Source organism: Protopterus annectens, chromosome 6.part0 (assembly GCF_019279795.1).
Source record: "Protopterus annectens isolate FY-2018-M chromosome 6.part0, PAN1.0, whole genome shotgun sequence".
Taxonomy (NCBI): domain Eukaryota; kingdom Metazoa; phylum Chordata; order Ceratodontiformes; family Protopteridae; genus Protopterus; species Protopterus annectens.
In genome coordinates this window covers 1662340098-1662365063 of record NC_056737.1, presented here as the reverse complement: position 1 = coordinate 1662365063, position 24966 = coordinate 1662340098, and the positions used below count along the sequence as shown (strand labels likewise).

Sequence of the window (24966 nt, the reverse complement as noted above, 5' to 3'; positions counted from 1 at the left end):
AGGTGCCTGTTGCCCTTGAAGAATAAATTGCCTATGTTACATTAAAAAAGTGATAAGCTAGTAATATTGCAATAGTGAATGGATGGCAAACTGATAACAGGTCCATAGTTACTAGGTATCTCCTCCAAAGGAGGACATTCTCAGGACTGCAGCATCCACTCCCTTTAAAGTACAACACAGTACTGTGTCAACAATCCATCTACGTACTGTGGGAGTAGAACCCACAACCTTCTGCATCAGGAGCTAGTATACTACCTGGTGTGCTAGTAACATTGCAAACACACTTGGCATAAACAGCACTAAACTTCTCTTCCCCTGAAGCTCTCAGCTCCTTGTAAAATCCACTTGACACTCAATTAAAGCTCTCAACTTTGCAGTATAAGAAATCTGGAAAAAGCCAAAGTTTATTGGGGGGGGGGGGCAAAAGCCCAAAACCAGAGACACATTTTAAACATTGCTTGTATAATCTTAGAAAGTTGCTAGACTAAAATGTTTTGTTACCATGCGTTTCTTCAAAGATAGGAAAACTGAAACTTAAATGGCTATCATTATTTAGTGTATTCAGTTCTCACTGATTTGCCAGAAAACCACAAATTTTAAGAGAAACACACCAAAAGTATGAGCCAAACATTCCAGACTTTCTGTGAAAATCTGGACAGTTGGGAGCTATGGACTCAACTTCTTGAATCACAAGTGGTGGCATGGGTAGACAATTCAGGCTCTTGTTTCTTGTACCTAAGGTACAGTGTTTGAGCAATTAAATGTGCTTACTTGCAGCAGCCAGCAATAAGAACAAGCAAAATGGGCAGCAGCAATAAGAATGAATTAAAACATCTTTACGTGAAATGTGAGCAGCAACAACAATCTCCCCTTACATGGAACAGGCAGCAAAAATATTTTACAATTACGCAGGTGGACAGGAAGAAGAACAGCACTGACAGACGTGATGTGATTGGACCAGAAGAACAGGACGTAATGATGTGGGACCGTTCTTAAAGAAGAACACCCTTAAAAAACAGTTTTTTTTTTTTTTTATTAAAACTATGTGACAGTCCCAAAAGTGCCACCTGGGGCAGACCGCCCCTCTAGCTAAACCACTGATTCTTCCCCATTGGTACTGTAGTATATAACAGGAGCCATATGTGAGTGTAGTACGATTATTCCCTCCACCCCATTGTTATTGTAGTGTATGACAGGAACTATATGTCAGTGTAGTACAATTAGTCCTATTCTATTGTTTCAACAGGAACCATATGTGAGAAAAGTTCAAATAGTCCTTCTATCCCATTGATATAACATAGAGTATTACATTATTTAACAGGATCCCTATGTGAGTGCAGTTCAATTACTCCTTCTGCACCATTGCTTCTATAGCATGTAACAGGAGCTATATAGGAGTGTAACACAATTAGTCCTTCTACCCTACTGTTACTGTATTATATAACAGGAGCCATTCATGAATACAGTGCAGTTAGGGAACCCAAATTCACTGAGCCATGCTTTATATAATTTGAAATGAAGAACAGAACTTCAAAATCCATATCCCAACATCTATCAACCATGTAACAAGTCCATGCTTTTATTCTGAGCAAAAATATGAAGGAGCCTGTCGATTCACTCTGTGTGACTGAATGCAGTTGCATTTCCCTTTCTGAAGTGAAATACCCCCCTTCAAGGTAGCATTATGAGCGTACAAGTACAGAACCTGCTCCATTATGTCCATGACCATCTGTGGAATAAGTATTAATAAATGGGAATAAATCTTACATTCAGCAATAGCTTTCTCATTAACTTTTGATTAATGATCGATGTAGATGTCAATTGAGGTTTGTGTCAGTTGTGAATTTAGTAGATGCTTAAAAGCCTTAGGTACACACACCCATCATAAATGTGGCTATAGTTTGCAAACTGTGCAGTTGGAGAGCCCTGATTGTACAAATCCCTAGTTCTTCGTTACATGCCCTGACCTCCAGCACTTTGCCCTTCATGAAGAATGCAGAGACTGTGTGTGCTACTTAAGCTGTTCTCTGTATGAGTAGATCTGCGCACTTAATGAACTGCTTTTATGCTTAAATACCATTAATTACATAGCCTTTCCATGTCATGGAAAGACATTGGTTGTCATGATCGTGGAGCTTTATTAAAACAAGATACTTTTTGAGAGGTTATCCTGTTCTTTTAATTCTAGAAAGGCTTGCAAAAGGTTCCTATTTCTGGGACAAAATCTGATGTGATATGTCATTTTACTAGAACCAGTATACCATTAACAAATATTATATGTGTCTTTTGCAAAGCCTGGTCCTTAGCTCGATAAATGTAGTAGCAAGCACTGAGTGCCTGATTTTAGTAAAGTAAAGGTTCTAAATACAATGAAATTTTCTACAAATCTATTAGAAATGCTATTAATTCTATTGTAACTTTTCTTAGCAGCAGAGCTCTTTGGCACTTTGAAGAAATAGTATGTTATGCATCCATATAAAGAATAACCTTATCACTTTGTTAAATTAGCTTATTACTTTCAGTTAAAATTCACTGTCTCATTAGAATTTTGCTCCTGCTTAGATACCTGATTGTGTATAATGCTTCATAAATTAGTAAACAGACTAGTGGAGTGGGCCCAGCGCCATGGTGTAGAAGGATAAAACCCTAACTATGACCCAAGTGACTTGTGTTTCATTAGCAGCACATGGACTGAAGAGTCCAAGCAAGGGAAGATGGGCTTGAGCAGCAGATATCAGCTCACCAATCCTGGGAGAAGGAAGGTGGCTAAGCCTGCCACATTATCGGGTCTATATTATAAAAATGAACTTTTGGGCTGGCTGGCAGACAGGAAAGCTACCTTTCAAACCCTTACCAAACCAAATCCTGAGCCCCCCACACACCCCCTAACTAAATATATCCACTCTGAAATCGTTCTACACTGGGGAAAAGAGCAAATTCCTGATAACAGCCAAGTGAATATTTTCCCTGAAAACATTTGCAGAAGTGGCTGTTCACGGTTTTCAGCTTTCACTGTTTTAGGTGTCGACATTTAGGTGTTCGACAACCTAAATGTTCGGTTTTGTGATATAGACCCACATTATCATCACCTACTGATGGGGAGTGACTGCTGGTAAAAGAGGCTGGCCAAGCTCACACTGTTCCAATGGTATAAGTGCTGATACTGTGTGGAGGTAGGTCTGTACGGAAGCAATCATACCTCTCCCTGACTAGGTGGTCATTGCAGATTCAACAAGCTATTTACTTAACTGGACAGTTATGATGGTACCAGCATCTAGTCCACTCACTGGCTCCCATTTCTCACCTTCCAGGTGAATGAATGGGCAGATAATGCTCTTAGTATGGGATGAAATATGCCATAGGGCTCTCATGCAGCCAAGACATGCCTATCGTTCACCCTGAGAGGAAACAGAGCAGTCAGTGGAATACAAGAAGGGAAATCACTGGACTAGTCCTATACTGAATTAAAAAAAAATAATAGGAGAGAACAATGAATTTGGCACTGCCAGTCCTTATACTAAACATCCTATTACTTTGACTGGGCCTTAAAAATAAGAAGGGTTTGTGCCAATGGTGTACATGTTCAGTGAAATTCATGTGCTGCTCATAGCATCTTGTTTCTTTCCTTGACCCTTTCTCAGGTCCTGTCCCTTCCTGATTTACTTGACTACAGATACTGAATTGAAGATTTTTTGTTTTTTGAAAACAGAATGACTTCGAAGAAATTGAAGGGCAGCGAGGCTGCTGGAAAAGAGGCACACAATTTTTCTGCCATTAGTCTCAAGAAGATGCATTGTGAAGCTTACATCATCAGAGAATTTAACTTTCATTTCCAAGGAGACTGTATTTCAACAGTAAATGAAACAGAAACTCTCCCAGAGGGTGGAATGTGGGTTAGAGTGAAGGCATATAATCCCAGAACTGTTGAAAGCTAAGTGGCAAAAATGTATGATACATTACACAGTGACCCTTGCTTTTATTCTGGAGACATGACTGGATGAAAATTGATGCCCCTAACTAAATGATGCTGCACTAAGTTGACTGTACTTCACATACTATTTCAAATAAGGCCATGTCTGGTGGAAGGGGGTGGGTAGCAGTGTATGTGCTTAACAATAAACACATATACAGTGTGAAATTATACCTTTTTTCTGCCCTTATAGAAGGTAAAGATTTCTACTAGTGCACTGGCCACTAAGAAATGACGTAGAATATATTTTTTAGGCATTTATTTATTCCTCATCTCTACAGTATTGCATTTTCCCAGAAAGCTGATCGTGGGAGACTAACATCTGAGGAGATGTCAATGCAGATTATTTTCTTAATACACTCCTCCAGCTGATGAAAGATATGCAGTTTGCTGTTATTCCTGCTGCCTTACTGCATGGAAAACAACATATTATCAGTCTTCTACATAACAAAGGAGTGCAAATACGAATCTCTGTTGTGGTACCACTGATTGGGTGAGACCACCATCTGGTAAACTTTAATAGGTTCATAGGTTCATACTAGGCTATCTGCCCTAGGGCATTTATAATCCTAGCCAGAATGTGTTTGGCTTTCGCCACCCATTTTAAATTTATTTTGCTATGCCCTTTTTCGAGGTTAGTATACTGTGCCTCTGTCTAACAGTGACACAGAAGTGATACCCGGGTAAACCTATGATCTCCCATCCACTCATCAAGATTCCTCTTGAAGAGAGTCAATGAAGGACTCTGCCTAACCTGGACTGGGATTTTATTCCAGAGTGAAGGGAGCCTCTGGGTTATGAATCTGTCCCTCCAGCATGTCCTATTTATTTCAGTGCTGAGGTTCAAGTCTCTCGAGCGCGTAGCTCGATGGGATTTGGATTTTCTGAGGTGCAGCATGTCCATTAATTCCGGGTTGGACATGGCTTTATACGTCAGGCACAGATCGCCTCTGAACAGGCGGTATGCCACTGAGTAGAGCTGGAGTTTCTTTAACCGGGCAGCATATGGCATCTGTTTGAGCCCTTTGATCCTCTTGGTGAGGTACTTTTGGGGTCTTTCCAGTTGCTGCAGGTGTCTGGTAATGTTTATCATTAATCTCTGCTGTGGTAGCCTTAGCAATATGGGTTGTATCCTGCCAAGTATATAACAGCTGGCCAGCTTCCAAAACTTCAGGGCACCTTACATATGTCCAAACTGTCTAGCAGCTCACTAAAAGACAACTTTGGACACCAAGCCCTTCAGACCTACACTGCAGCTGAAGAATATGATCCTTTGAGACTTTTGGGGATTGAAGGTTGTCTTGTGCTATTTCTTTGCTGAGCAGATAAGTTCCCTTTGGGAATAAAAACTTCCATTCAATATTTTTTGTTTATTATTAAAACTTTCTTTTTCAGTAAAGTTATATTAAAGTTAGGATTTTGTTTTTTAACAGACTACCTCAAGACTGTACTGCACTTTTGAACATGAGCGCCCCGTTATTCTGTCAGTTTAAAAGTCATTTAAAGTAATTGAAAACCATTCTTTCCTGCTGTGAAATTAAGTTTATTTTACTCTGCGGGGCTGGCAAGATGTTTTAAATTGCTTTTTACTGTGCCTGTCTGTGCAAAAAAGTGACTTTTAATGACTTTTTGTTTTAACCAGCATTTGCTCCTTGTTTTCTCTGGAAAAGATGTAACATTTTTGGCTTGATCATGGAATAATCTGTCGGTCCCATGGTTGTATCTTCCAGCCACAAAAAGAAAAGGTTAAACAAACAACCTTTGCCAGAACAGCAGGCTAGCAATTGTCCAAGCTACTTCAGACAACTTACCTTTAACCCTGGAACCCTCTGGTGTCAAACCGACAACCACTATGGACCGGGGGTTAGCCACATCCTCTGCGGTTGTTGGGGTCCCTTCAATGGTCAAAGATGAGCCACTCTTGAAGACAGCCAAAAAGTCCAAACGATAAACTAAAAAGTAGCCAAAGCTGTAGATATAGGCAACACTTTTAATAGTCCACAGTAAAAAAGCAGTAAGCACCAAACACCATAAAATCACTAAAATGAAATACAGTTGCTGATAAGAGCTTTCATCCCATCATCTACGGGACTTCATTGGATAACAATATAATACATCACAGCTGCTTAATTAGCCCACCAAAAGCCCATGACTGGTTGCTTCTTAAAGGTGAACACTTTATAAATAATTTTAAATGTGTTTTTAATTTTTTTTAAAAAGTTGTTTCAAAAAAGCAAGCATGCACATGTAATCAAACAACAAGAAACAAAATGATAACCCATTAAAATCTGTAATAATTACAGTATTGAATTTGGTTGTTATAAACCTCAACCCATAAGTTACCACACTTCATCTGGCCAGAGATTTTAATTTTAACAGGCAAGTGATAGAACAAGATTCATTCAACCCCAGCCAACTATTGGCATTTAACAATAATTGCCAATGCAGTTCTTGCTTTTCCAAAAATAAATGCCATGGTTCTCCCCTGTTGTTATGTTCCACTTTCTCTACTACTACAAACTTAAAATCATGCCCTGGGTAAGCTAGAATATGCTCTGCTAGCATGTTGGTAGTTTTTCCTTATTAGATCTCATAGGAGTGCTCATAAATCCTTTCCTTGACAATTCTTTCAATTTTCTCAATAAAAAAACATATGCAATGTTGGTAAAGAGCTGCGTACACCACACCTTTACTGCAACAATTAAACTTCCCTTTTACTCTGTACTCACTCCCTCTAATCTCATACCTCTCCCCATTTTTTAGAAATTTACAAAAGAAACAATGTGCACGTTTTCCCATGTTCTTAATTATCCTACTGGAGGGTTTCTAATAAGTTGATCTCAGATGAATATTCTTCAGATTATCACCCCTCCTAAACACCACCCCTGGTTTGTCACTCATGCAATCTCGTAATTCTCTATCCTCCTTTATAATAACCCAATTTTTATTTAAAATCCATCTTAGTTAAATCACTTTTAACATTAAAGATGGTAGTAAAAGAGCAATGATAAAGGACCTCTTCCCTTCTTTATCATGCTTTGTCAAAACGGTAGCTTGATTGGGAGTAGGTTGATGAATAGCCAGTATGGGGGTAAAAAAAGTATTCATTCTTTTAACGATTACCTCTTGTTTTATTTCTTTCACAAACCCCTCCAGGTAACCTCTACCCCTGACCATGGATTCTAATAAATTACATTCTTCAATAAAATGGGAATCTTTGGAGTCATCCTTGCTGCTCTCACAAACTGCCCTTTTACAATGGAGTTTTCTTGGGGCACAGGGTGAGCACTGAAAAAATGGAGGAAATGTATTGGAATACTTTGGTTTCCAGCAAATCTGTGAAATATAAGCTGTAAATTCCAAATCTTTCTCTAGTAATATGTCTAAGTATGAGATACTGCTAGTCTCGACCTGGGAGGTGAATTTTAAGACATTGGTACTGTTATTAATATGCTCAATAAATTCATCCAACTTTCCCCTGAATCCTTCCACACCAGGAACATATCATCCACATACTTCATGTATAGATAAAAAGAGTGCTTAAAATGGCCTTCGAACAGGTGTTGTTTTAACCAATGCACCATCATAATGTTGGTATATACTGAACCACAGCTAGCACCCTTTGCCACATATTTTATCTGGTGATAGTAGGTCCCCTCAAATATGATATAATAGTTTCTTAACACATGCTCCAAGAGTTTCTCAAATAAGTTGATGTGTTCATGATCAACCTTTTTACTGAAAAGGAATTCCTGGAATCAGTGAACCCCTGTATCATGAGGTATTACCTTGTACAAGTCCTTAACATCGATAGTAACTAAGATGTCGGTCTCCTCAAACTCAAGTTGGTTAATTTTATTTAAAAATTCCCATGAATCTCTACAAACTTGTTATTCATCCCCCCAAGAGGCCCTTTAACTTAAAGTCAAGATACACAGTTTTACATGTGTTTTACATTTTTTTTTAAAAGTTGTTTAAAAAAAAACAAAAGAAACAAAATGACAACTGATCAAAATGTGTAATAATTACAATATTGTTACAGTTTTTTTTTTCATGTTTTAGCATCTGGTATTTAGGCCCTGCATATGAGCAGGTTTCTGCTTATTTGTACCAAGCTGAACTGAGGTGAGTTACCAGTACCAGATGACTAGAGGCTTCTGACCTTCCAAAAAACATAAAGTACAAACGAAAAAGAATAAGGATCAAACCACACTGGATCCAATAATAAAAGTTAATGCTTTCGTTTACTGAAATTAGCAAACTTCTTCAGACAAAGATAAGAAAAAATAAATACACTTATATAAACTGTCAAGTCATGACATCATTTCCTTCTTACAAAAACCAAGCCTCAATTTAAAGTACTAAGTCACCTGCATGGTAAAAAATAAATCGATACAATCAATTCAAGAGATACAAGTATGTAAATATGTTAAAGTAATACATAAATTGAGTCATAACAATAAATTTGTTATAAATGGCAAAAAGTATCATATCAAAGGTAAATTCAATTGCAACACAAGGGGGGTTGTTTGAGTTTATGTTTGAAATGCCCTGCCTTTTATGTGGGCAAAACCGAAAGACCCCTCAAAAACAGAATCTATGAGCATATGTATGCAATTGATAAAATGAACTTGAATAATGCATTGGCTAGACACATTAATGCTTTCCCTAATCACAAATTTAGGTTTCTAGTCATTGAAAAAATATTTGACAACATTAGGGGTGGACCAATAGATTTGAAGCTAGATGAAAAATAACTTATTTGGCAATTGAAACTGAATGCTTTAGCTTCTCCAGGCTTGAATGATTCAGTTTCTATTAAAAGCATCTTGAAACTGAGGGCTTTGATGAGATAAGGTTACATGTGTGTTTTATATGGGAATGGGAAAAATTAGTATCACTTACGGATGTGGAGGAAATATCCAAAATAACACCAAAAGTAATATATAAAAATTCCCACAGTATAAGAAAAATCCTGGAAAATGGTAGTAATAGGGTTATTAGTGGGTCTAGAACCAATTCATTTTCGATGGGAAATAGAAGAATAGGGACGTATAAGTGTGGAAGATGTAATCAATGTCCCTATATTATAAATGAAAGTGAAATCCATCTTGAGATTAGGAACAGATGGATTAAGAGTAGAGGTTTTTATTGCTGTGATGCCAAAGGAGTGGTACATCTTGCGATATGTCAAAAATGGCAAACGTTTTACGTAGGTAAAACGGAAAGAACATTAAGAAAAAGAATATATGAACATACCTATGAAATTTCAAAAGCAAAAGACACTAATGCACTTTATAAATATTCAAGAGTTTGTGAAGGATATAAATTTTATTTTTTTGTATTAGAACAAGTCAAACAAGATATCAGAGGGGGCCCTTGGGAGGAGATCTTAGAAAGTAAAGAATTATGGTGGCAAGTTACCCTGGAAGCAGGGAAAATTCCAGGTTTAAATGATTTTTTGACAATATTGCCACTATTAAAATTAAGGGCTACCAGAATTTGATTGTAATTATAAATGTTCACAGTAGAGGGAGCTAGTCACCCTTAGACTTCTCTATTTATGTTTGTATTAGGAAGTATTCATGTTTCTTTTAAATAACTTATTTAAGATTTTTATATATTTTTATATTAATTTATAGATGTATAAGAAACATAGGAATGATGTGTGTTTTATGATTAATAATATAAAAGTTTTTATAGGTATTTTTTAAACAAGTGAGAAACGAATTATACATAAGGAATATTAGATTCATGAATATTCATGAGCTCCAAGAAAATGTTGCTTTGTCCATTTAAATGTTTTGCGAAGACACTATTGGTTGATTGATTTTAATTTTTATATATAAGAGACAAATGGTATTAATTCACTAGTATCTGATGAAGTCCGAATGTTGAGGACGAAAACGCGTGTTTCTTGTATTTTAAAAGCTTTAATGTTTTAGAGTTCTTGCCAATAAATCGAGTGGGATAAAAGTTTCTTCGTTCTCTTGTTTGGCTCGCTGCAGTCGTTTTTGGATTTATTAGTTGTTTTGAGTGCTTTCACTTGGTTTTGGTTGGTTTATTTTTGTGTACGAGCCAAAAGGGAACTTTTGAACTTGAGAACATATATCCCAGATGAATTCGCAAGGGCAGGAAGATCTGGGCCAATCGAGAAAATTGATTGGTCAACTTACTGAACTCATTGATTTACTCACACCGTTATGCCACTCCTCCCTGGAGGACGTAGTAATACGTATAATGTAGCTGGAAACGGAACCGAAGGGTTTGTTGGATACCATCGCAAAAGGAAAAGGGAGCTTATGGGCGAAAATGGAGATACCGGCGACCCTGAAGAACCAAATGGTAGTTCCTTTAATCCGGCAGCTACACCGAAGATTTTTGAATTTGCAGTGGAGGGTGAGGAGGCAGAAAAGGATTTACTAACGGACGCAGTTGTCAGACCTAAAATGCTAACCTCCATGCAGGCGCTTACAGGTACTGTTAAAGCTAAAACAAAAGCAACTGATGAGTGGTTATGGAGGAATTATTGTTTTAATTTGGACAATAATGTGCCTTGTGGGCAACCTAATGGTGATTCCTATGCTATTAAATTGGACAAATTAACTAAACTGATGTCTAAATATAGATCGATTAGTATTGAAAATGCTTATTGGTTGGAATGTTTGAACAGAGAAATTGTACCAAAAGGGCTTAGGGTATATAAATACCCAAACAATGTCCAAGTGGGCTCTGATTTTCATGAAGATTTACTTAAGGTTTTTAATAAATGTGGACTGGAAGTGCTGAAACTTATTATTAAAGAAAATGACAGAAAGCAGGAAATACTTAAGAAAGAAATAGATGAGTTAGATATATTTATTAAGGAAGACCTTATTTTTGGTATAAAAGAAGAAAAGGACAAGTATTTTAAAATAAGGAATGACATAGATATTAAGTGTGATGATTTAATCAATCGGAAAATGAGGAAATTAAAAAGGGACATACATGAGTATGAAAATAAAATCAGTTATCCCAAACCACCCTATACTAAGTGGGATTTATATGGAACCAATACAAGAGGGAATAGTGTTAACAATAAAAAGAAGGTAAATGAATGGAATGACTTTAATTATGACTTAGAATTTCCATCTCTAGGAAGAGAAGAAAGAGTTAATGACCAACAGGGTGTAAATAGGGGAAATTTTTGGATGAGGGGGGAGAAGAGGGAGGGGGAGATATTAGAACTTGTTACCCCTTCTCTTAGTGCAATATGTGGAAAACAGGAAGAGATTATAGTGGAGAGTTTTAAAAACACACACCAAGATTTTTCCATTTATAATTTTAGTAATATATTATTAACCAAAGAGCATTTCAAACTATTTAGTAAGGAGTTAAAATTTATACCCTATATAAAGGGGGACTTAACTAGGACCTTACTAGATATTAAATTATTTGTGAGAAAAGTCAATTTGGAGGTTTTTGCCTCTAAAAATAATATAAAGAATAAAAATATAGAAAATCAAGGCCTAGTAAAAAAAATCTATATTTAATCCACCCTTACACCCCCAACTAAAGAACTTCGAAATAATCCTGGAGAACGAAGTTAGAAAATTTCAGGATAAAAATAAATACATCAATAATCTCAGTAAGGAGGAAAATGACGTATTAAATGAACTGAAATGCAACCCCCAGGTAAGAATTATGAAACCTGATAAGGGAGGGAGGATTGTGATCATGGAGAATACATATTATGAAGCGAAAATGAATTTAATACTAAGGGATGAAAAGAAATACATATGCGTTTCTAGAAATGAAGTGTATATGGCATATCAAAAAATAGATATGTTATTAAATGATATGGTATATGAAAAAGTTATAGATGATGCTATCTTTAAATTCCTGTATGTGATTAAGCTGAAAATATCTATTATTTTCAGCATACCTAAAATTCATAAAAACCCCTCAGATCCACCCCCCAGACCAATTGTATCTGCAGATGGCTCCAAAACCATGCCACTAGCAAAATATATGAATTTAAAAACAAAACACATATGGGTGAGTAAGAGAACTATACTGAAACATTCATGGGACTTATTAAAAGAACTTACACCTGAGGTGTATCTGGATAATTTGATGTTTATAACCATTGATATTGTGGATCTTTTTTCATGCATACCATATGAAATCGGTATGCAAATGTTTGAAGGAACTGTATATCAGGATAAGGATTTAACTCAAAATGAAAAAATAGCAAGTACAGCACTTATGGAAATAATACTTAAGTACAATTTCCTGATTTTCAATGGTGAATTTTTTTAGCAGATACAAGGTGTTTCAATGGGTGCAGCATGCGATCCTACGTATTCTAACATTGTGTTGGCAAAATGGGAGGAGAAATTTATATTAAGTTCCAAATTTAAGAATTATTGGATATTATATCGCAGATTTTTGGATGACATTGTCATCTTTTGGATAGGTGGTCATGAGAGATTTATAGAATTTATGGATTATTTAAATAATACTGCTAATTTTTTGAAATTTACGTATAATATTTCAACGGATTTACTGCAATATTTAGATGTGGAAATATATAAGATCAATCAGAAGTTGGAAACTAGAGTTTTTCGAAAAAGTACATTTTGTAATTCCTTCCTGCATTATGATAGTGCCCACCCTTTACATTGTAAAATAAATATAGTAAAGGGACAATTTGTTAGAGGCTCCCGAATGACCAGTTTGGATATAGATTTTGTAAAAGAATGTGATTTATTAGAGAACATGTTTATAGATAGAGGCTATCCTAGAGTGTTTGTTAACAATATTAGGAAGGAAGTAGAAAAAGGTAGACTAGACAGGTTTAAGCCCATTAAAGGTATGGGGCACAATAATTGTAACGACATTCATGGGGGAGGAAATAAAGAAGAGCATTCCTCGGAGGGGCTCCAAACAGGTTTAGTAGTGGAGTACAATGCTAACCATAAGATGAGAGACATCCTTCAGAGGGAATGGGAAAAATTAGTATCACTTACGCATGTGGAGGAAATATCCAAAATAACACCAGAAGTAATATATAAAAATTCCCACAGTATAAGAAAAATCCTGGAAAATGGTAGTAATAGGGTTATTAGTGGGTCTAGAACCAATTTATTTTCGATGGGAAATAGAAGAATAGGGACGTATAAGTGTGGAAGATGTAATCAATGCCCCTATATTATAAATTAAAGTAAAATCCATCTTGAGAGCAGGAACAGATGGATTAAGAGTAGAGGTTTTTATTGCTGTGATACCAAAGGAGTGGTATATCTTGCGATATGTCAAAAATGTCAAGCGTTTTACATAGGTAAAACGGAAAGAACATTAAGAAAAAGAATATATGAACATACCTATGAAATTTCAAAAGCAAAAGACACTAATGCACTTTATAAATATTCAAGAGTTTGTGAAGGATATAAATTAATTTTTTTTGTATTAGAACAAGTCAAACAATATATCAGAGGGGGCCCTTGGGAGGAGATCTTAGAAAGTAAAGAATTATGGTGGCAAGTTAAATGATTTTTTAACAATATTGCCACTATTAAAATTAAGGGCTACCAGAATTTGATTGTAATTATAAATTTTCACAGTAGAGGGAGCTAGTCACCCTTAGACTTCTCTATTTATGTTTGTATTGGGAAGTATTCATGTTTCTTTTAAATAACTTATGTAAGATTTTTATATATTTTTATATTAATTTATAGATGTATAAGAAACATAGGAATGATGTGTGTTTTATGATTAATAATACAAAAGTTTTTATAGGTATTTTTAAACAAGTGAGAAACGAATTATACATAAGGAATATTAGATTCATGAATATTCATGAGCTCCAAGAAAATGTTGGTTTGTCCATTTAAATGTTTTGCGAAGACACTATTGGTTGATTGATTTTAATTTTATATATATAAGAGACAAATGGTATTAATTCACTAGTATCTGATGAAGTCCGAATGTTGAGGATGAAAACGCATGTTTCTTGTATTTTAAAAGCGTTAATGTTTTTAGAGTTCTTGCCAATAAATCGAGTGGGATAAAAGTTTCTTCATTCTCTTGTTTGTCTCACTGCACTCGTTTTTGAATATATATATATATATATATATATATATATATATATATGGTTCCCTATCAGAAGCCTGAAACACTATAAGCTTGAAAATCAAAATCCTGAAACCAAAAGCCTGAAAACTCAAAATCCTGAAAACTCAATATCCTGAAAACTCAAAATCCTGAAAACCCAAAATCCTGAAACTCAAAATCCTGAAAACACAAATAATGCTAATATGCCAGTACAAAGACACTAATATCTACCAACTGACCTTGACCCTAACCCTAACCCTAAGGTCCGTCACTATCGCACACTTACCTGACCCGCGCCCTAACCCTAACTCACTTAAACCGCCCCTAACCCTAATTTCTGTCACTATTGCATGCATGCCTAACCTGCGCCCTAACCCTAACTCACTTAAACCGCCCCTAACCCTAACATAAAACCAACCGCACACTTGCCTGAACCCAACGCATGACCTAACACCACAGGGCTAACAATAGCAAAGCCACAATGACGTCAGTATGTCTATTTTGTGTTTTCAGGATTTTGAGTTTCAGGATTTTGGGTTTTCAGGATTTTGAGTTTTCAGGATTTTGAGTTTTCAGGATTTTGAGTTTTCAGGCTTTTGGTTTCAGGATTTTGATTTTCAAGCTTATAGTGTTTCAGGCTTCTGATAGGGAACTATATATATATATATATATATATATATATATATATAATATATATATATATATATATATATATGTATATATATGTCGTCCTCGTAATAACATATTAAAATGAGAGATATATATTATTACATTTTTTATTTCTTTAAATGCATTTAGATGCTTATATGTATTTATATACATTTATTGTTATGACTCGATTTATGTATTACTTTAACATATTTACATACTTGTATCTCTTGAATTGATTGTATCAATTTATTTTTTACCATGCAGGTGGCTTAGTACTTTAAATTGAGGCTTGTTTTTTGTAAGAAGGAAATGATGTCATGATTTGAAAGTTTATATAAGTGTATTTATTTTTTCTTATCTTTGTCTGAAGAAGTTTGCTAATTTCAGTAAACAAAAGCGCTAACTTTTATTATTGGATCCAGTGTGGTTTGTTCCTTATTCCTTTTCGTTTGTAGTTTTGTTTTTCACCATTTTTTTCTTGTTTAAAAAACATAAAGTGCTTTTTTTTTTTGCTTATTTATACTATTTACTGCATTTTTATTGCCTGCCTCCTACTTTTATACTGTATTTATTTTACTGTGTACTAAACTACACTGTTATACTGAATTGCCTGCTACACTGTGCCTGTAAAATCAAATGTTATTGCTGTTTTCACTGTTTAGCAAGCTTTTTTTGTTACTTCCACTGTTTATTAAAGTATTTACTGATATTTTTCACTGTTTTAAAGCTATCTGTTTTGTATGATCTGGTTTTCCCCGCCAATCAGTTCTTAATTAACTGGCCTGCTATCTGTTTAAATCATTCTTTAGAACCTCCTAGCTGATTTTCTACTGTTATAAACATTTGTTCAGTGTCTCACCTCTGTTTTTCTGCTGTTGTTAAACATTCTCTAGTATTTCCCATGAAACTAGGGTAGCTAGTAGATGTAGTATAGTCCAGATCCAGGCCTGCTGGTTCTGGAAATGTTTGTAGTGGTTTGTTTGTTCTGAGCACATTTTCCAGGTCATCTTTGATTGGAAGGGGCCTATCTGCACTTTTGTAAGAGAATTGTGTTTATTGGGACCTGTCTAGTAAAGGGAGGCCAGTCTAGGGGCTGGAATAAGCATCCTCATTGGTCCTATTGAATTTTGTTAGAGTTTTTTTCAAGTTTTATCTTCTGGTATTTAGGCCCTGCATCTCTTGTTTGCACATCACGCAGCACTGTGCACTGCCATGCAATTGTGTGTTAAAGCTGGATAGTTAAATTCAACAGATTTTCTTTTAAGACCCAAGCAGAAAAATCCATTTACTGAGCTCCTCCATTATTGTTTCTGAAAAAGCCACCCCTAGTGAGAACAGTCTTCAACCTAGTATTATGGACAGTTGGACAACCCTTCATTCTCCTGCCAACCTTGTTGACTTGGGTCTCTTGAGGCACTGTAGCAATTGTCTCATGTACACAGACAACCCTCTACTAATAACACAATCTAGTACAGTATGCGAGAGATATATTTGTACCAAGAATCTGGAATTCATGCTCTCTCTCACTCAAAACAGTAACATGGAGAAAGTTGTCACCTCGCCCACCACTACATATTCACATAGTACAATTACTCATACACATACCACTACTCAAACACATGGTACACATCAAACATGTAAATCCACATATGTGGAGGTTCTCTTGAAAAACTTACCGAACCACCAGAGACCTCCAAACCAAAAGTCTGCTACAGCCAACACAGTCTCCACAGCACCCATAACACATACCACCACCAGTATCTCACCCACCAAACCCATAAGGCGTAACACTCAAAAAACAAGTTTTCTTGTCATTGGAGACTCAATAGTGAGACACACAAATGTCCCACTCACCAGGCTGGACAAGGAGAAAGTCATGATCAGCTGCCTGTTCAGTGCCAGGATTCACCATATCACGCATGCACTCAGGTCTCTCAGCAACAAGTACCATTCAGACTCTGTCATAATTCATGTTGATGTGAATGACTTGAGACATACCTCACTGGACTATATGAAGAGAGACATGGTCAAGCTCTCTGAGTATATACCAAGCAGGTATGTCACTAGCCTTGAGTAGCATACTACCCTCACCTAGAATGATGTCACAGTATAAACAAAAAATGATTGATTTCAATAATTGGCTTAGTTTTTCATCATTCCAAGGGGATTCACTTCATGTCTGTTTGGGAAACCATTGTTGACAAACCTCTCTGCTTTGGCAGAGATAGTTTGCATCTGGCACCCCTAGGCTTTCAGCTGCTGGCAAATGCTCTTGGCTTGCCTTCCCTATAGTGCCTTTTTTAGGCAAAGTCTCAAAAAACAACATTACTGACGTGAAATTACCCAGTCAGAACAAAATAAGGGTTATGCTGCTAAATGCTTGGAGCTTAAATCAAAAATTGCACTCCCTGGAAGAACTTCTGTCACTAGAAGATGTAGATGTCTGTGCAGTCACAGAAACCTGATTTAAGGCCTCATAGAGTACCCTGGCCCTGCAAAGTTACAATGCCTTCCACACCTTTAGACCACAAAATGAATATGTGAAAACCAAAGGAGGTGGTGTTTCAGTCTATATTAGAGATAAATTTACCTCCCATCTAGTTAGACTGGACAACTCCATGGAGTTACTCCAGGTCCAGGTTATGGTGGGTAAGACCCCCATTCAAGTCCTAGGAAGTTGTAGATCCCCTTCCATGGATCAAGACACCCATAAAGCCTACTTTACCAAACTGAAGACAATCCAAATTTTACTGAACTCACTGGTTTGGGGGATTTCAATTATCCCGTCATCAACTGGGAAACCTACTTTAGCCCAAACTCACTAGCACAAAAGTTCCTTGACTTTGTGAATGTAAATGCCCTGGAACAAATTGTCCATACCCTGACAAGAGGAACAAACATTCTACATCTGGTCTTCACCAAAATGTCAAATAGTTGCACTGCTGCAACTGTTGGACTCTCTTTAGTTAAAAATTACCACATATCAGTCAGCGTTGAACAGATACTAACACCAGAACTCATAAAGGGTGAAATCAGACTAAAAAACTTCGCCAAAGCAAACTATACCCTCCTGGGTTAAGGTATACATGCATTCCAAGCCCCACCCCAAGCTGAAAGTGGTAACTACACTGAGGCTTACACTAATGCCCTGTACAATCACTTGCAGAAGTATATAAACTCAGCTGTACCAGACAGAATCAAAGCCAGTGCCCCTAGTCAAGCTGCCATGGTGGACATCAAGCATTAACAAACTCTACAGTAAATGCAAAAGGTTGCTGTGTAAGAAAACAAAGACAAGGACCCAACAATGGAAACGCATCCTCCTCAGCCTTAACAGGCAAATAAGACAACTTGTCAAATCCTCCAAGAGCTCCTTTGAGAGAAAACTAGCAAGTACTGCCAAGGATAACCATAAGGCCTTTTATAGCTATGTACATAATTTAAAGGGTAGGTCCCAAACATGTGCAGAACTGGTGGTCAGTGGTATCTCACACACACTGACCCCACAGAGATAGAAAACCTGCTAGTGGATGGGTTTGGTGAAAATTTCTGTTAGAAAAATATGTATTAGTAATATGCATGCTTAGTGCATCGAGGTTTAAAAGAGTTAATACATTTATTCTGTTCACATTGCATGAATCTGCACAGCTATTAGAAACTTAACAAGAAGCATTCTATTTTCTGCTAATGTCAGCAAATAATAAGAAGTGTTTCATTTCTACTAGTGTCATGAGACTTAATAAAGAGTTATTGATTTTTTGCTTATGCCATGAGAAAGTACACAGCTGTTAGAAGCTTTAATAAGGAAGACAATGGATGCTTGAAAGTATAAACCATAGTCAGCATTACTTGTACCTAAGCTAGAAATGTACCTTGAATCTAGGCAAAATGTAACACATATATTAGAACTGCCCAAATGAAGAATTGAAAGTTTGTGGTCGGCTAAAATAAGCCCCAAGGCCAGGTTGTTTTTCACAAATGTTTTGTAAATCAGCAGTTATTCTTAACTAGTCAGCAATTAGTCTAGTAACATTTTCTGTAGACCAATACAGAAAGCTGTGTCTAACTACATCAGCAATAGAAGTAACATTTCTGTGTGACATGGAAAGAACTGTATAAAAATACCATACTAATTATTAATGTTCAGACAAACCATTCTGCCAGCATGCTTTGTCTCCTTGCTGCAAGTTAATAAAGGGTGCCTTGCTTGAACCTTATGTGAATTGGTCTTTGAAGTTTTTTCCTTTGACAGATTGGTCCTTCTGACCGGAACCCTCTCTTCACCTCGGATCAGACAGGCCACGTGGTTGAAACCGTACGGGGAAGAAACCAAATCGGTTCTTCTTATTTGAAAAGCCCTCCGACTGAATTGTCGTTCAAAAGAGGCCAGCCACTTTCTGATCTGCGACTGAAGGATGGGTCTCCGCGAATCAGGTGATCAATCACGTAGGCTCAGGTAAGGTGAATCTACTTTTCTCTGTTTTCTGTTTTAGATCAGGGACTAGATTTGTATTGTTTCTGTCAAGACTGTATTTTTGCTTACGAGTCAGGGAGAGAAAAGATTACTGTCTTGTCATAGATCAGGAGAAACAGAATAAGTAGGCAATCATTCTGAAGAGACTATAACAAAATCATGGTACCACATTAAAAATAAGAGAAGTTACATAACGATCAAAAGGGTAGAACAAAATGGGTAATAACTGCACAAAAAGACCCCAAAATCTGCCGTTAACAGAAGATGCAAAATACATGCAGCGCGCCGACAATATTAAATATTATTCAAAATGGGTTAATAAATATGAATTTGATGGAAAATTAGAAAAATCCTCGCTTATCAAACTTGTCAAACATCTCAAAACCGATTCCAAAGGTCGAGTAAAAAAGCAATGTAAATTAGGAATTCCTCAGGCACACAGGTGGATTGAGGAGGTAAACCGTAGGGAACAAAAGAACAAAAATTCAAAAACAATGTTTTTAGATAAGGAGGACAATAACTTAGTAATAGCATCGGCCCCTCCGCCTCCCTTACCAGAATATGAAGCAAGTGAACAGGTTAGTCCACCCCCACGATATCCTGTGGTCACTGAAGAAAGAGGCATTATGAAAATTAAAACCATTTATTAGAGATCCCATCGGGACCAGATCTGGAACAAGGGCAGGTAACTCAAATGAAGGCATCGAGTTATATCAAATGGTTAAGAATTCATGCTCTATGAGTGAAGAAGAAATATGTCCACTTATAAAAGTACCTAAACCTCAGGCAGGACAAGATAATCAGGACCCAACTATTTTAGTGTATAGACCCTGGACTCCAGAAGACATCCGGAAAGCCACTGAGGGAATTCCCCATCCAAAAGTTAATTTTAGAAAATTCTCTGAAGATTTACAAGGAATGAGGCTAAATTATAACCTAAACGGAGAAGAGGTAGAAAAAGTAGTTAGACAAATTGTGGGGCCAGATTGGCACATGATTAGTGGCAACTGGAATCCCCGTGACGCTGCACAAAGACCCCTCCCACATAGCAGTGCAGAGTTAGACAATAGAGTGAAAGGTCTTACAGACCGAATCTCTGAAAAATGGAAGCCTAGGGCAGACTGGACTTGCATTAATCAATGCATCCAACAAGAAGGTGAAACAATTGACCGGTATTATGCCAGACTATTAGAATGTTTTAATAACCACTGTGGAATGCAGGTTCCTGAAGATCAAACACAAGATTCCCCATATAAACAGCAGTTAAAGAATGCATTTATAAAGGGCAGTATTGCACCCATAAGCAGTTTTATTACAAAACACATGGTAGACCATCGTACAAGCAGGTTACAATCTTTATTTGAATATGCTAGGCATGCCGAAAGGCATTTTAATAGCAAAAAGAAAAAGAAAGCTCAAGTATTTTCTGTAGAAGATGGAGCAGAAGTTTATGTAGTACAGTCCGGGAAAAAGGGCAAGAAAAATGCACAGGGAAACAAACAATCTGATCAATGATCAGAGGACTTTGAAGGGCGAAAGAAAAGGGGTGAATGTTTTAAATGTGGTAAAAAGGGACACTTGGCAAAGGATTGCAGGAAAAACAAGAAGGCAACCATGGAAGACAAGGAGAGTGAAGACTGACTATATGGTAGTCAGGAATCACTAGAAGGGGATAGCGAAGAAAGGACAAATGTGAATGTGATAGAGGGAGGAGAGGATGTGACAGAAGAGATAGAGGAAGTGCAAGAATTTAGTGACAGTGAAGAAAATGAAATAGTAGACCTAGCTTTATTGAGCTTGGAGCTCTATTTAGCAGATACAAAACCAGAAGTTACACTCTTGGTAGAAGGGAGGGAAGTCAAATTCTTGTGTGGCTCAGGGGCATCACGAACCCTGATACATCCCTCCAAACTGCCAGAAAACACAGAGTCACCTGATTACATACTGGTCAAAGCAGCTAATGGACAGCTGTATCGGGAGCCCCTCTCCCATAATATTGCAATAACTGATCCAGTTTCAGGATTGACTCAGAAAAGCAAAATTGTTGTTTCTGCAAAATGCCCAGTAAATCTCTTGGGCAGAGACCTCATGCAACTATTTGGTATAGCAGTAGTCCCAACCATGCAGGGTATGGAAGCACAGCGACAAATTGATACCTTTACAGTGCAATCGGAGGGTGAAATGTTTTATTGGTACAGCCAGGACTTGATTACGACTGGTCCAGGGACTGTGACCGAAGAATTAATGAATGTAGCCATCAGCAAGTTCCCCTCCCTTGACATTGATAAGCAACACCTGTTGCACTGTACCCTGTATTATTGTAACACACCAGGACCTGATAAGGAATATGAGCAAGAATTGTTTAAAAATCATGCAAACAGCTTGATATTACATAACCTGTACTGGGACACAGAAGGGAACTGTGTAGCCAGCTGTTCATTGCCCCAGGAGTTCTTTACACTTTATAAATCTAATCGATTACCACATGTTAGCTTAACCAAAAACAAAAATATAGAATGGGCAGACCTAGGAGAAAAAGTCACGAGATGGGAGAAACAGACAGAATTAGAACTGTCAGAACAGGGAATCCAAATACAGAAGTTGAATTGGATAACTCAGACCCACCCAGCCATGCACTTGCAGTCCAGCAAGGACAGCTGATTGACACTCCTGTTAAAGGAGGAAGAAAATGCCTTACAAAATATACCAGAGACTCTCTGGTCAACAGGAAAATCAGATGTAGGACTTATTTGTACAGCGGGACCAGTAACTATCACGCCAAAGTCAGCATTTAGACCACAGAAAAGACAGTATCCCTTAAGAAAAGATGCAGAGGCAGGGATAAAGCCTATTATAGCAGCCTTACTTAACGGAGGGATACTAGTAGAATCTCCTGATTCACCATGTAACACACCCTTATTTCCAGTTAAAAAAGCAAATGGAGAATGGCGTATGGTCCAAGATTTACAAGCTGTAAATGATGCAGTAATACCAAGGGCACCTACGGTGCCAGACCCACACACCCTGTTGAATTATTTAAAACCTCAACAGAAGTATTTTTCTGTGGTAGACATCAGCAATGCGTTCTTTTCAATACCGATACACCCTGATAGCCAGTATTGGTTTGCATTCGCATTTCAGGAGAAAAGGTATACATACACGCAACTACCACAGGGATATTGTGAAAGTCCAATGATATTCTCACAAGAAATGGCAAGTGACTTGGCAGGATTCACCCCACCAAGAGGCAGTCAGATTTTACTTTATGTTGACAACATCTTGCTGGTGCCCCCCACCCAGCAAGATTGTAGAGAAGATACCATAGCGCTATTACGATTTTTAGCTGCTGAAGGACATAAGGTAAATAAAAACAAACAGCAGCTTTGGAAAAAAACAAGTCAAATACCTGGGATATGTAATATCCAAGGAAGGCAGAACATTAGATGAGGACAGAAAAGTAGCAATTTTGCAAGCACCAAAACCCACTATCAAGAAGGAAATGATGTCCTTCCTGGGTACAACTAATTTTTGCCGGAGCTGGATTCCAAACTATGCTTTGGAATCTGCACCGCTAACTGACCTTATATATAAGAAGTCTATGGCAGCACAGGATTTATTATAATGGACACCAGAAGCAGAATCTGCTTTCTGCAAACTGAAGCAGTTAATAGCATCCTCATTAGTTCTAGGATTACCAAACTACCATAAACGTTTTTTCCAAACTAGATTGTAAGCAAGGTTATATGACATCAGTGTTAACACAACAGCTTGGGATAAGCAACGCCCCATTGCTTACTGTTCATCACAACTAGACCCAGTGGCACGGTCCTTACCCCACTGTGTACAAGCATCAGTTGCAGCTGCAATGGCAGTACAGGCTTCGGCCTTAGTAGTCGTATTCCACCCTCTCACTTTGAGAGTGCCTCATGCAGTTGCAATTATTTTACTACAAGAAAAGGTGGCATATCTTTCCCCTGCTAGGCATCTTTCCTGTATGACTATATTATTGAGCCAACCTCACATGACAATTGAGTGATGCATGACTTTGAACCCTTCTACTCTGCTCCCAACCCCTGCAGACGGCACACCGCACCGCTGCCTGCAGGTAATTGAGCAAAAGATACTACCTAGAAAAGATCTCATGGATGTCCCCTTGGATGATGCCGAGGTAACATACTACGTGGATGGTTCGTGCAAAAGGGGTCCTGCAGGACAGAATCTAGTAGGAAATGTAGTAGTTTCTGACACTGAGATTATAGAAGCAAATATGCTTTGCCACACAACTTATCTGCACAGGCAGCAGACTTAATTGCCTTGACACAGGCATGTATCTTAGCAAAGGGTAAATGTGTAGACATTTTTACTGACAGCCAGTATGCTGTTTCGAGTGTACATGTTTTTGCGCAACAGTAGAAAAAACGAGGAATGATTACATCTACTGGCAAACCTATAAATCATGCACAGTTTATTTTAGATCTTTTAGAATTTATTCAATTACCTCAGAAAATAGCCATTTGTAAATGCACAGCTCACACCAAGCAACAAGATAGGATTTCAAAACGTAATGTGAGAGCTGATACAACTGCAAAACAAGCAGCTACAGAAGTATTTCTTTTAAATGAGTAACTACAACTCTCCGAGATTTTAGACTTAGAAATGTTAAAAACAATGCAGACACTCACTACACAAGATGAAAAACAAAGATGGGTAAAACGAGGAGCAATTCTCGAAAAGGGGCTGTACATCTCTAAAGAAGGGAAACCGATACTACCATCTAATTTGTTTAGATATGTAGCTTTGTTGAGCCATGGGTAGTGCCATGTGTCAACAGGGGGGATGGTATAGCTGGTGAACCAGGTGTTCACAACGTACGGATTTACAAACTACTCTAAAAAATTTTGTTTGACGTGTCAAATTTGCAACAAACATCATGCACAAGGGGCGTTAAAGCCCAAGCAAGGGAGTTTCCCTACACCACCATATCCATTTCACACTATCTGTATGGATTTCATAGACTTGAACAAATGTGAAAATAAGAAGTATTGTCTTGTCATTGTATATATTTTTTCCATATGGGTGGAAGCCTTTCCAACCAAAAATCCAGATGCAGCCACGGTGGCAAAAGTACTTGTCAAAGAAATCATCCCTAGATTCGGCATTCAGGAAAGGATCTACAGTGACAATGGTACACACTTTGTAAACCAAACCATACAGCAGTTATGTAAGCATTTTGGTATTTCTTTAAAAAATCATTGTGCATACCATCCGCAATCTGCAGGGCTAGTTGAAAGGCATAATGGTATATTAAAAAACAAATTGAGAAAGTTAATAGCTGAGACAGGAAAGAATTGGATGTATTGTTTGCCCCTGGCACTGTTGAGCATGAGAACTGTTCCAACTGCAAAAGGATCGACTCCTTTTGAAAAACTATTTGGAAGGGCTTATTATACACCCCAGTGGAAACTTCTCATGTCCTCAGTCCAGGAAGCTGATTTTACACTAGCTGAATATATGAATATTATATGAATATAATGAATTCTAAACATCTGTTGCAGTCAAATTCTATTTCAGATAGAAAACAAACCAAGACATCAGAAGTGGCAGTGACACCCGGAGACTGGGTGTGGATAAAAGTTATAAAGAAGAAGAATTGGACATCACCAAGGTGGGAAGGCCCATACCAGGTGCTTCTTTCGACACCCACTGCAGTCAAGATAGCAGAGCGAGCTTCGTAGATCCACCTGACGCACTGCAAACTAGTTAAAAACTTTGAACT

At 37.4% G+C, this 24966-nt stretch overlaps 1 long non-coding RNA gene across 1 annotated transcript in view; it reads right to left on the bottom strand.

Moving 5' to 3' along the window:
* The window catches only part of LOC122804109, a 119355-nt gene that overhangs the window by 12144 nt on the left and 82245 nt on the right, over nucleotides 1-24966 (bottom strand). Inside the window, exon 2 of the long non-coding RNA XR_006365182.1 lies at nucleotides 5782-5939. This is a non-coding gene — a long non-coding RNA (uncharacterized LOC122804109). The remainder of the gene's footprint in view (nucleotides 1-5781; nucleotides 5940-24966) is intronic.